Source organism: Diceros bicornis, chromosome 1, assembly GCF_020826845.1.
Source record: "Diceros bicornis minor isolate mBicDic1 chromosome 1, mDicBic1.mat.cur, whole genome shotgun sequence".
NCBI lineage: Eukaryota > Metazoa > Chordata > Mammalia > Perissodactyla > Rhinocerotidae > Diceros > Diceros bicornis.
Window position 1 is genome coordinate 43,863,031 of NC_080740.1, and position 12,937 is coordinate 43,875,967.

Sequence of the window (12,937 nt, forward strand, 5' to 3'; positions counted from 1 at the left end):
CTCATTATTTCAGTGTGTATGTCCTAAGGCAAGAATGGTCTCTTAACATAAAGACAGTAAAATTGTCAAATCAGGAAGTTTAACGACACAATATTTTGTAGTCTATATTCCAAATTTTGTCAGTGGTCCTGATAATGTCTTTTATAGCATATTGTTTTCTCCTGGCACAGCATCCAGATACACATTATATTTGTTGTCATGTCTCTTTAGTTCCCTTTAGTCTGGAACTCTCTCTCAGCCTTTTTTTGTCTTCCATGACATTGTCATTTTTGTAAAAGTCAGGTCAGTTATTTTATAGACTGTCCTTCAATTTGGCTTCGTCTGATGGTTCCTAGTGGGGCAGATTCAGGTCATGGATTTAGGACTGGGAAATTCCATTAGTGATACTGTGTCCTTCTTAGGGTATCACATCCAGAGGCACGTGGAATCTGCTGCCCCTAATTGGTGATGCTAATTTTGACCAATTGGTTAGGTTTTGTTGGTTTTCCCTGTTGTATATTTACTATTTTTCCTTTTGTCATTAATAAATAACATTTAGAGAGACATTTGAGATTATATAAATATTCTCTTCCTCATCGAATGTTTTCTCCCTGATTGAGCATTCATTGATGATTCTTACCTGAATACATTCATTGATGATTCTTACCTGAATGCGTTTTTACTATGATGTTGGCAAAATGGAGATTTTCTAACTCCATCATTCCTTCTCTTTAATGAAGAGGTTTCCCCTTAGAGGGGATTTTTAAAGCATGAACTTACAGCCCTGTCTTGACCATTAAGTCCCCACTGTTATCCTTTCTTTGGCTATAATTAATTATTGTTAAGGAAATGAGCCTTAGATGAGCTCATTTTGAATAGACACATAGTCCTTTTTGTGTCTATTCAAAAACATTAATTATTAGTTAAAGCATTTATCCCTTCAATAGTTTTCTGCAAGAGTTATAAAATAAAATTTAAATAATACAGAAGTGTGTGAAGTAAAAACTAAAGCCCTCTTTACTTTCTCCCACCTCTCAGCAGTAATATAGTTCATTATGCACCCTTCCAGACAAAAGTGGAATCAGAACGTGGTTATTGCTCTGCAGATTTCTTTTTCACATTGAGGATTTAGGTATCAAGTATTTTTGACCGTATGAAACTTTATCCAACACTTTTTACCTAAGGATGTTTTTTTTCTGGTTGAAATTGTTCAAGAGTGTTGACTTTTAAAATGCTTATTTATTCTAATATTAACATATTCTATGTTTTAAAATACTGATGGAAGGTAACTTGACGAATTCTCTAAGGCAAAGTGTTAAATAAAAAAGCAAGTTACCAAATGCTATGTACAGTATGAGATTATTTGTGGGAAAAATATCAAATCAATTTTATTTCTGTAGGTACATGCACACCAAGTTGATAATCATGGTTACCTCTTGGGAAGATACTATTTTAGGGGAGAGAAAATATGGGAATTTTAACTTTCTTTCATTTGCGTTTTTTACAATGATAATGTGTCCATATTTTTTAATAAAATAAAATACAATCTTTTTTTTAAAGTATGTTTTGCATTATTACCTCACAAAATTTTCCATTGTCTCCTCACACACTTATTGGTATTCCAGCAATAATGCATCCTCCCAAAAAAAAGCCCGCTCATTATGCTGGAGAAATTGAACTGGATCTTCAAGTTTGATTAAAAATTAAATTGACTTTTGTCTGATTTATTTATGTATAAACTGATTTTTTCAAACTCTTATTGTTATGTTCTGTGCTATTGTTCTTTGAATAGACTTTTTTGGGCTGGCCAGGAAAATTAATGTTTCTGTGAAGAAATATGTTGTGTTAGATATTGGCTTATGAGCAAACATGTAAGAACAAAGTATGTGTGTAAATTGGAGACTGTCTAGTGATCAAAACGGCGCTTCTGTCAGTGAACTAGGAATTGTAAGTGTGAGAATGTGAGTGGTGTGAGGTCAAAGGTGTAAGTCTGTGACATGGTTAGGACCTACCAACAATGGGGTAGTCATAACAGCAGACCTTTCTTTTTGTTTTTTCCCCAGTGATTAATTTTGAAGAAATATTGAAAATATAAGGAACATTTATATTCACTCAGATCATCAGTTGTTAACATTTTGCCACTTTTGCTTTATATTTCTGTCTCTGTCTCTCTCTCTCTACCCACACACACACACACACACACTTTTTTTTGGATAAACTCTTTGAAAGTAAGTTGCACACTTACTTTCACTCCTAAATCACAACATTTCACTCCTTCGACCCAGTGGTTAACTAGAGTAATGATCTTTGCATGAATAAGCTATTACATTGATAGCTGCAAAATGGTGATTTTTCTAATTCTGTCATTTCTTCTCCATTTATTAACTGGCACTCTCCTGCGAAGAGGAGCTTCTCCCCTTCATTCTTCCCCTCTTGTATCTCTGTAGACTCGTGGGTTTTTGTTAATTAAGAGTTTTTTCTAGTGTTGTCATTCTTCTTTTTTTGTGTGTGTGTGTGAGGAAGATCAGCCCTGTGCTAACATCTGCCAATCTTCCTCTTTTTTTGCTGAGGAGGACTGGCCCTGGGCTAACATCCGTGCCCATCTTCCTCCACTTTATATGGGACGCCGCTACAGCATGGCTTGCCAAGCGGTGCGTCGGTGCGCGCCTGGGATCCGAATTCGCGAACCCCAGGCCGCCGCAGCGGAGCTCGTGCACACACTTAACTGCTTGCACCACCGGGCCAGCCCTCATTATTCTTTTTAATGCCCATATTGTCCCCGATTTGCCCTGTGGAGTCTCCTTCAAGTTACGTCTTTCTGATATGACTCTATTTGCCTTTAATCACCATTTCTTGCTGTCCAACAAGATATGCAGGTTCACCTTATACTTTCCCAGTTCTATACTTTTCCAAGGACCCTTCCCTCCTTTTAGTGGGAAATGGTATCCAGAAACCAAGATCTGGATGTTAGGTGTGCTATGATTTATCAAGCAAGTAATAAAGAGTGCTTTCAGTAGATACAACTAAGAAATACAGTTAGTATATATATATTATATATACATATATGTGTATATATTTAAAACTATGAGTATATACATGTATTTTAAATTATAACTACATTTCATTTCATATATCTTTTTTCTTCATACGTAAGAATTCCAGCATTTCAAGACCCAAATTATTCTAACAGTAAACCTACTAAATAAAATTATGCAATCATTTTTGTCTTAGAAGATGTCCCATTATGTTTGTATAGTCATAGTACTGTATTCAAAAGTTACTTGAATTAATTATTTACTCTTTATTGTTATATAAGAAATTTAATATGCAGTTAGCTTCTTTTTTTCTTTTTATATTCAATTTGTGGGTTTTTTTCTATCTTTTTATTTAATTTAAATTTATGAATATATAGAACAATTTATTTGGTTTAAAACTATATAAAAGGGTTATTTTTGGAAAAGTTTTGCTCTCCTTGCATCCTATGCACATAACTATAGGCAAACCATTTTTATTAGGTTCTAGTTTATATTTCTTATGTTTCGCTTTTGCACACACACACACAAACACACAAGACACTTATCCCTAATATATCTCCATTTCTTATTATGGCTCCATTCCTTATTTTTTCTTTCATAACAAGTAATATCATATTATATAATCTTCCTTGATGTTTTTTTGAGCCAATGTGTCCTAGAAAACGCTCCATATGAGTTCATAAGAATCTTCCTCATTTGTAATGGCTACATGATACTTCATTGTATGGTTGGACCATAGTTTATTCAACTAGTCTCCTATGGATGGGCATTTGGGTGTTTTCAGTATTTTGTTCTTACACGTAATGCTCTTGCAGCAATTTTTTTTATGAGCAACTGCTATAGACATGGCATTGTCTTAGTACTTCTTGGTGATATTTGAAGAATAAGGTGTATTTTCTGCCCTTGAAGTGCTTACAGTCTAGTGGAGGGAAGTTTTCAGAAGTGGGCTAGGAAGAGAAGTGGCCCAGTACCAAGTAGTTAAATAGAATCTGGATGTTCTCAGTAATTCTGATTATCTGACTTCAAATTCTCTTAGAAGCAGGATAAGACAAATATATGAGAGTGTGTACTATGCTGCACTCTAGCTTCCGAGTAAAAATAAAAGGAAACTTTTTAAGTCAAGGTAAAGAGTCTTCGATAAATCAATGTTTAATAAATTTGAGCTGCAAGTGCTAGGTTTCATTAAATCATTTTAGTTTAACAGAACGTTCTAAAGGTAAAATATTGTTAGGGAAATTTTTCTCTTACTGGTGTTATTCAGCCAGAATAGTAAGTCTCTTTTATCTATTTTATCTTTTTTTTTTTTTTTTTTGACTTCATAATGTAACTTTCATTCCTAAAAACAAATATGGTTGCACAGCCCATTCATGGTTTTGGGGGACTGGTTGCCTTGGTTTTCAGAGAATTTGTTTGATTTTGAAATACAGTTTTTGGAGTCAAATGTTTGATGCATAGTAAGTCAAAATTCCTTTTTAGTTCCATGCATTTATTGCATGGTTTTACGGAATATTTAATGTAGATGTAGAAGCCTATTCTGAATATGTTGGCCTTACTGCATTCATTGCAAATTACATGCAGTGTGTTATCCATATGTTGTGATTACCGTTTTAGTTTTTGGTTTGTGGTTACACCTGGGCTATACATCTTGGCTCAGGGACCTTAGAAACTGAGCACATGGACTCCTTGGTTACAGTTTTCTAGCTGACTGGGAGCACTATGTGGCCTCTCTCTCTCTGAGTTCTCCTGCCTCACTGTGTAGGTTTTGTTCTGCCTTGTAACTGTCCATTCATTGCCCATTCCAGCCTTGATGTTCATTCTGCAACGGTCAACCGCGCAAAACCTATGGATACTAATTTCCAGGGAAAGTTTCAAATAAATACTCTCTATAGCTGAAGGACAAGTTTTGTAAATCTTGTTAACTTGCTTCAAGGATAGCTTATATTTTATTTTAATTAGGCCAAAAAATATGAAAAGCTTAGAGATACAATTTTTAATAATTGTGTAAGAAATGACGATCTTTTGTTTCATCATGTATTAATGTTTTTTCCCCTAGTTGCTTTCTCGTAATTCATTTCATATTAGTATCTTGCCTTCATGGTACTTAATTTTTAATGGTTTATGTAATTGTGAATAATGCTAGTATGCTACTTTGCTTTCCATACATACCATTTCAAAATCGTGTAAATCCTGTTTATTGGTTTTCAGAATCAATTTATGGACAATGAGTGAAAACTTAGTGGTGATGTCAAAAAAATATAAAGGTTAGGAATTTTTAACAGTATAGAATTTTTAACTATTTAAAAGAATAGCTGATGGATGGTAGAAGGAGGTAAGAAAAGGTTCAGGGAGCAATTTAGAAGTACAAATGAGGATCTTACAGAGGGTTATTTAAAGTTATAAAAGTAACCAGTAGAAGAACTAAAAATAACTTTCAAATATTGGTGAGAGGTAAGCAGAGTGGGGTGTAATGGAATGAACTAAATTCTCATCTTCCATATGGAGGTCATTAGATATTTCTTAGGATTGACAAATCAAGAAGTAGAAGAATATGTATATTAATCCAATTCTGAAGGTAACTACCAGAAGACTTAAAAGTAGAAATATTTTTTAAAAGCGATTGCCTCTGCGTTGTGGCAGGGAACCATTGCTTTGGTTTATAATGACTTTTCTACACATTTGATGTGTTACTATGTACACAGATTACTTTAATTAAAAAAATTTTAATATGTATTTGTAATAGAAAAGTTATACGACAGTAAAGTATAGAGAAAATACACCTAGGGAATAGGTTTAGTCATTAACGTATCCATGATTAACTTATCCCATTTTCATTAATTTTAGGTAAAACATGTCTAAATTTTAACATGATGTCATCTCTAACTAATGGACTACATTAGAGCCCGGTTTAAAGGTCAGGTAATTTACTGGTGGAGAGTTCATTGCTGTTCGGATTTAGGAGTCAGCCCCCCGAGGTAATTTACACCATCTCACATCCCACATCTTCGGCAGGGATGAAGGCACCTTTGGGTCCTGGTGACTTGACACAAAGCCACACCTGGGCTGTGTTCTTTGTGTTAAAGGCCTTCAGCTGGGGAATCAACTGTCACCCCCATCAGGGGAGACTTCTGCAAAGAGTGTTCCCTGAGTGCCACCAGCCACTTCCTTTCCAGGTCAGTGCCCTGCTTCAGCAGTTGTCTCTGGCACCGCCACCACGCCTCTCCAGCTAGCCAAAGAAAGACTCCCCTTCTTATTTGAGCCAAGATACGGCTGATTTCAAAATAAATTTCACTCAGAAACAAAAGGAAAGACCAAATACAGAAGCAAAAAATGCAGCAAGATAGAAATGGTGAGGCTGTGATGCAGAGTTGTTTGTTTGTTGTTTAATCTTAGGATAATGAGGTCTCAGATCTTTGGCACACATGTTGTAATTTCCCTCCTCCGTACCCATGGCAGACATTGCTAATTGACCCCAGCTCTCCTTTCTGTTGACTCAGCCTTCGAAAATATAACAGTACAGTATAGCCATCTTAGTCGATCAGATTTGGCATATGAGATGCATATCCTATTCTTGAGATAATTACATTCTGTCAACAAGTTGATTTCACAGACAGGACTTACCACGCACATATTCGTGGCGTTCTGTCTGGTTCTGCCTGACTGAGACTGATTTAGTTGCTGCTGGCTAAGGCTGGGTCTGCTTTCATACCTCCGTGACCTCCATGGCAGCCACCATTCCGGTCGTCTTGGAAATGTTCTGTCTTGTCCCAAACCCTTCTATTTCTATTTTAAAGTTAGACCACCTTTAGTTTACCGGATTTCTGATGGATGCTCTACTCACTTGCCCATATTTTTTCCACCTGCTTCATCTCAAGTTTCTTTCTCTCCCTTTGGCCAAATTCAACAATAGCATATATACAGTTAGAAAGAGAGTCTTATAAGTCTTGCCTTGTCTCTGTGATAGACCACAGCTTATTTATAATAGGACACAGCTTGTTTATAAAGCAGCTCACTCTTCCCAACTACTATTTTCTTGGTTTATATGATTTTTAAAAATTATCACGTTATGTGACTGCCCTCAACCAAACATATTGACTTTGGTGAGGTCTGAGGTTTAGCTCCAACCACAAAAAATAAATGCTTATGGCTTTTGGAAAATGTGAACTGAACACTTATGTGTAAAGCCTCCAAGAATCCTATGTGTGTCAGTCTCCTGGTGCTCAGTAACTTAAAATTGAAACACAGAGATGTGGGCTTTCTTCTAGCTTATTTCTAATATCAGATCAATACAGCGTTTTGAATATTGTACTTAATTAAAGTACAATATTTAACATTTAACATGAGACACATGAACATATGTCTTTCAGAGGCCTCTGCCTGTGCGTGAATTTTTGGATCTTGTCTTCATTGCCTCATCAGTATGCCAGTAGGTGTCACTGTGTACATTAAATGGAAATCGAAGATGTCATTAAGTGTATTTCCAAAAGTATCATTAACAGAGTTTTTTCAAAAAGAGAGCTCCCAGCAGTAAGCAAGAATATTTTTACCCCTTCCTTTTTTTATTTTAAAAAATTATCTTCTTAGGCTGTTCTAAGAAAACAAGACAGCATTCTTTCTTTCCCCCATCCTGCTGTCTTACTACCTTATATGAGCTCTTGCCTACATGTAAACATATTTGTTTTGGGTACATTCATAAGACGATACATAAGACGATACATAGCCCAACATGTTAGATTGAAGGAGTGGATTGTTTTGCACTTGTGTGTGTCACTCTCTTGGTATAGAACTTTATTGCTAGAAACTTTTTGGGAGGAGAAGGGGTAGGATTTTATCACTCCAAATATTTAGTTGTGACAATACAAGAGCATCTTTAAAAATCTAACGATGCAATGAATAAATCTGTGTGTGTGTAAGCATATACACATTTGCCACTTGAAAAATTTTTTAACAGGTATTTTTAGATACTCTATGTATTTATTAGGCTACTCTTCAGATTTCTAAATTTTTCTGTAACAAAAAACCCTCACTGATCACGTTTTCTATAATATTAGTGGAACTTAATTGTTTAAATATCTGAGACTATCTGAGCAGGAGTGGCTTCACTCCTGCTCACCCCTTCAAAAAGTGAAAGTATTTGACTTTGTCTTTTATTGCTTTTGGGGAGAATAAAGCAAGATACTTACTTATTCATTTATAAGACTTTGATATTAAGATCAGCAGTATCATAGAATACTTTCTTCAGTTTAGTGATGCAAACCGAGACTGTACAAATGTTCCAGAAAGCTCTGTGTGTGTGTGCATGTGTATGTGTGTGAAGATTGTGTTCTGTTGTCTGAAATAATTATGTATGATTTTTCCATTCAGAAGATCGTTGATGTTACTTTCATGCAGAGTGACTTAGAGAAGATTCATGGTGACTGAGTGTACCTGTGTGAAACTTTAGGGCATAGGTGCGCTCCTACAGGGTCAGTGTTAAATTACCTTCAACCTTATTTTCTCTGATATACATGATAAGAATGGAGATGTGTTCATTCTATCTGATGGCAGGGGGGAAATTGGCTGCAAGACATAATACATATGCAATTGAAATGCAATGGGGCTTAATCAAAATTCTTGTCCATTTATAACTTTTTAAATTAATAATTAAAATCCTAGTCCCTGCAGGCAGTGTGGTACAGTGCAGTGAGCCATGTGCCTGGGGTCAGAGGGTCAGAGCTCCTGCGGCACTCTGGTTGTGTATTTATGGGCAGAGCTCAGATTTCTAGTTCTCTGGCCTGGGAAAAGGGAGACAGGTGTTGTTGTGAAGGTTAAATATGGGTTTAGCTGAATCCATAACATTTCATTTCTTAAATGAAAAAGTGAAATCAAAGTAAATATGGAAAAATGTAAACATCTGTTAAATCTTGATGATGGGTAGATGTGTCTGTTTATACTGTTTCCTACCCAGAGACTCTGATCTAATTGGTCTGGTTGGAGGCCTGGACATTGATATTTTCAAACTGTTCTGCAGGTAATTAATGTGCAGCCAGGATTGAGAACCATTGGTCTACTGGGCTTCTTATTACCAAGCAGGCAGGCCAAATGTGGTTGAAGGAGCAGTTTCCAAATCCAAGTCCAAGAATTGGCATCAAAGAACCTTGTAAGTGTTCCCTATCCTTTGGTGGGTATGGGACGGTGGCTAGAGGCTTACAGTATGTATGCATTGGTGGTGGTGGGCTGTCCTGGCCATTTCTGAGAGCTGCTTTTTCTTGATGGTGTTTCCCTTGATTTGCAAGCTTTGTGCTTTGCCATTCCTGCTGGATTAACTTTCACCACCTGCTGCCAGCCTCCACCGTGAGATCTCTGCTCCACCTGAAGGAGCCCAGTCTCCTCTGCTCTTTCATTGCTGTAGTCTTCCACACCCACCTGCCTGGAAGTCAGGGTGATTTTGGAGCTTGAGTAGTAAATCCCTTGCTGTTGGTAGGGTTCTGGCAACAGATGTTCTAAGCAGGGGGTTGGCTCTGGCTGTAGCAACAGTAGCTTGAGTGAACTTATTTCTTTAGCTATCATGAAATCGATGTAAATTTACCGTTTGCACCAGAAAAAAAATTGTTTAACATATAGTCTGTAAGTAATACTTCTGTTGAATAATATAAAGTTCCTTCAACACTTACTTGAGCATTGACTCTTTGCTAGGTGCTTCCCACAATGATGAAAGAATTCAAAGAGATCTTAATCTTCAAGGACAGCATATGCTCTTTAGGAGGATAATTCTCATGATGGCAGGAGGGGGGGGTTCTTGTTAAGAATGATTAACCCAGTGGTGGAAAAACCAAGGGCCTTAGTAGTAGAAGCAGTTTTTAAAATGTGAAATATAAAACCTTTTTAAAAAACTAAGAGCAGGGAACGTGCCAGTCTATGCATGTGAAAGTTATGTTCAAATTTCGGTTTTGAAAGGCCATATGGAAATGGGTATTATGTGTTATTAGAAAGTATAACTGGAGAAAGATAAACTTTTACCTGTCTAAGACCTGAGAGCCATAATTTTATTCCTTTACTAATATAAGTATTGCTCCTTTTTGAGAGGGAAAATGATCTAGATATTTTAAAAAGACAAAATACTGCTAGTATTTATTATGAGGAACTTTTCCATACTACCTAAGTTTTGGATTTCTTGAACTATACCTTGTTTTCTTTTCATTTAGCAAGTATTTATTCTTTTCCCAATTCATACCTTGTACTGTGGGTGACACTAAGGAGACTGTAGAAGAGAAATAAAATGCAATTTCTTTCCTGTAGGAATTTATAGGCTATTTGAAGAGATTGCAGTTACAACAATGAAAATTAGCATGTGGTTAGGAACAAAATACAAAGAGATAATAAGTGGTCTTAGAATTTGGGGAAGAACAGCCTGGTACACAGGGGCTGGCGTGCAGCAGATATTTGGACATCCCAGCCCCATTACTGCCCAAGTTCTAGACCTTCTTGCTCCTCTGCTGTCTTTGTTCCATATGCCTACCCCAATTCAAGGTTTACCTGCCTCTGAGTCTTTTGACTTTGTGTCCTATCATTGCTCCTTGGACTTTACAAATTTATCTTCCAGGATCTTGACCCTCCATCCTCTCCCTTGGAGTGTCCTGCACACTTGTTCCTGTTCTATCTGACCTTGGCCTCTGGAGGCAAACACAGTGCCCAGTTGATGCCTGATCCCAGGACTCTTCTCCACAGTGGCCCATTTGGAATCGGTCTGCCTTGTCGTGCTTCTTATTGGATGTCTGCATCTAGATAGTCTGTAGGTACCTAAATTCAAGATGTCCCAAACTGATTTCATTATCTCCATTCTTTCTTTCTCTCTTCCAAAAACAAACAATATTCTTTTGCCCTCTGTATCTTTGAGTCCAGGCATCACCATCTACCCAAGTTCCCAACATAAAACATAAGGATAATCATTGTCTCTCTCTCATCTGGGCACTCAGATATTTACAGAAATATCTATGGCCTCTGGTTCCTGCTCCCAGTCTCCTCCACCTTCCCTGTGTACTCACAGTGGCACTGCCACCTCACTCTTCTATAGTGGGCTCTCCCCTTGCTATGTCCTTCCACACCTCTTTTGAATTTGCCTTTCTGAATATTTCTGCTGCCACTTGGCTGTCTACAGGCCAAAGGTCAGATTTGTAGGTGTGGTTGAGAAAAGCCCCTTCCCAATCCTGTCCTACTCTGACTCACTGATTCAGCCAATCCCCCAAGATTCAGCCAAGTTTCACCTCATAGTTTGTTAACGTTGCACAGATGTATCATATCAATTCTGGATCTCTGTCTTTGTACTTATTGTTCCCTAGTCCTGGAGTGTCCTCAACCTCTCTGGGTCCATGTCTGCCCTCTAAACAGAGAACACGGTACCCAGCTCAGAAACTTGCTTCTCTGTAAATCATTACGTAACTACTTCAGATAGAATTGGTTGCTACACTCTCCTCTGTGCCTTTAATATACCCTGTTTATGTCTCTTTTATACCAACTTAGCACTGTGTCATAGTGAACAAGTCTGTCCCTCCACGGGTCTGTGAACTCTCACCTGCAGATCATGCTTTATGCATCTAGTCATCTCCTGTGTACTGGGCATCTACACAGTATTCAGGCCATCTGTGTTGGATGAAAGACAGGCCATGTTGAATGGAGTTTTAAAACTTGGGAAGTTTTTGGCCATATATTTAATGTTGAGTTTCATTTCTTAATTATCCTTAAATTTTGGTTTACTGAAGTGTATCTGCCCTATGCTCTTGTAATTTAAAGCATAATTACTCTGTGAATCTGTTCGAGAAGAGTTTCTAAATTTTTATACTATTGCTAGCCTCCTGCTTTGCTGCATTTATGATGTCATTCCATTTGGTGGACCGTTGTTTCTAATTAAAATATTCCATTTACTATACAGGTATGTTCTGGTTCTCTTCTTTGCCTAGGTATACAATATTTTCCAGTAACTACATTAAAAGTTATATAAGTATAGTGCCTATTAAAATTAAAAACATAAACTTATGAATGTTGTGTCTAGTTGGTCCTAGAGTTAAACAGCACAGTAGGGACAGAAGACATTATGTTTGTTTTTTGCAGCCCTTATAAATTATTGGGTTATGTGGGTTCAGTTTAACATAGTTTCAAAAATTAGAGCAAGAGAAGCTTGGGAATAAGTTGTTAAAGTAAAGCAGTCACCCAATGGAATGTCTAGTCTTTTTAAAAAATATATATATACATATTATTTATTTCTCAATTATTTTAAGTTCATTAAATGTCTAAATGCCTTTTCTACAAATCTAAAATTGTATGCTCATAGGTTTTAAAAAATTGTCTTATAGTTACATTTTTGTCTATATTTTGTAGACTCTTAAGTTATTAGTAATTTGCATAGTCATCAGATAGTTTGGCTTCGTGTGTTTCATCCTGTTTCACATGCTGTTTAAAATGAACTCTGTGACCAAGGGAACACAGCTAAGAAAGCCAACTGTTGCTCATTGATAATAAATTCGAGATTAGTTTTTCTTTTGACTTTGACTTAAACTCCATGGAGTTTAACTGGAAAAAAGCCACTGCTTTAGGTTGTGTGCATATGTGGAAGAAGACAGCCTGGTGCTCCAGGCATGCTTGGAACAGCCGTCAGGCATCTACCCACTGATGAACTGTCACACAGTTGGTTTCTAAGGGCCTAATGTAGGTGTTAGCTCCCAGGAGTCATTTTAAGTAAGTCTGTAAGAACATAGACATTTCAGTTCAGAAAAGTTCTTCCAAGTCCTTAATATCCTCAGTGGAAGTATATGTTAGAACATATTGTGTATTTATAACCCACATTACAGCTGTGTAGATGTGAAAGACTAAAGTAGGCATATTTGATTTCAAGGGGTTTTTTGGGGTAGGTAAGAATCTTAATTTCATCCTGAGGTTATCAGCAAGGGGTG

The 12,937-nt window shown here is 36.8% G+C and overlaps 1 protein-coding gene across 3 annotated transcripts in view; it reads left to right on the forward strand.

Moving 5' to 3' along the window:
• SNX24 (sorting nexin 24) overlaps positions 1-12,937 on the forward strand; it is a 139,559-nt gene that overhangs the window by 34,705 nt on the left and 91,917 nt on the right. The window contains exon 3 of one of the 3 annotated variants that reach the window (XM_058539320.1): positions 9,022-9,150. The exons of the other annotated variants lie outside the window; for them this stretch is intronic. The gene's annotated coding sequence lies outside the window, so the exon portion shown is untranslated. The remainder of the gene's footprint in view (positions 1-9,021; positions 9,151-12,937) is intronic. 3 annotated transcript variants of the gene reach the window in all.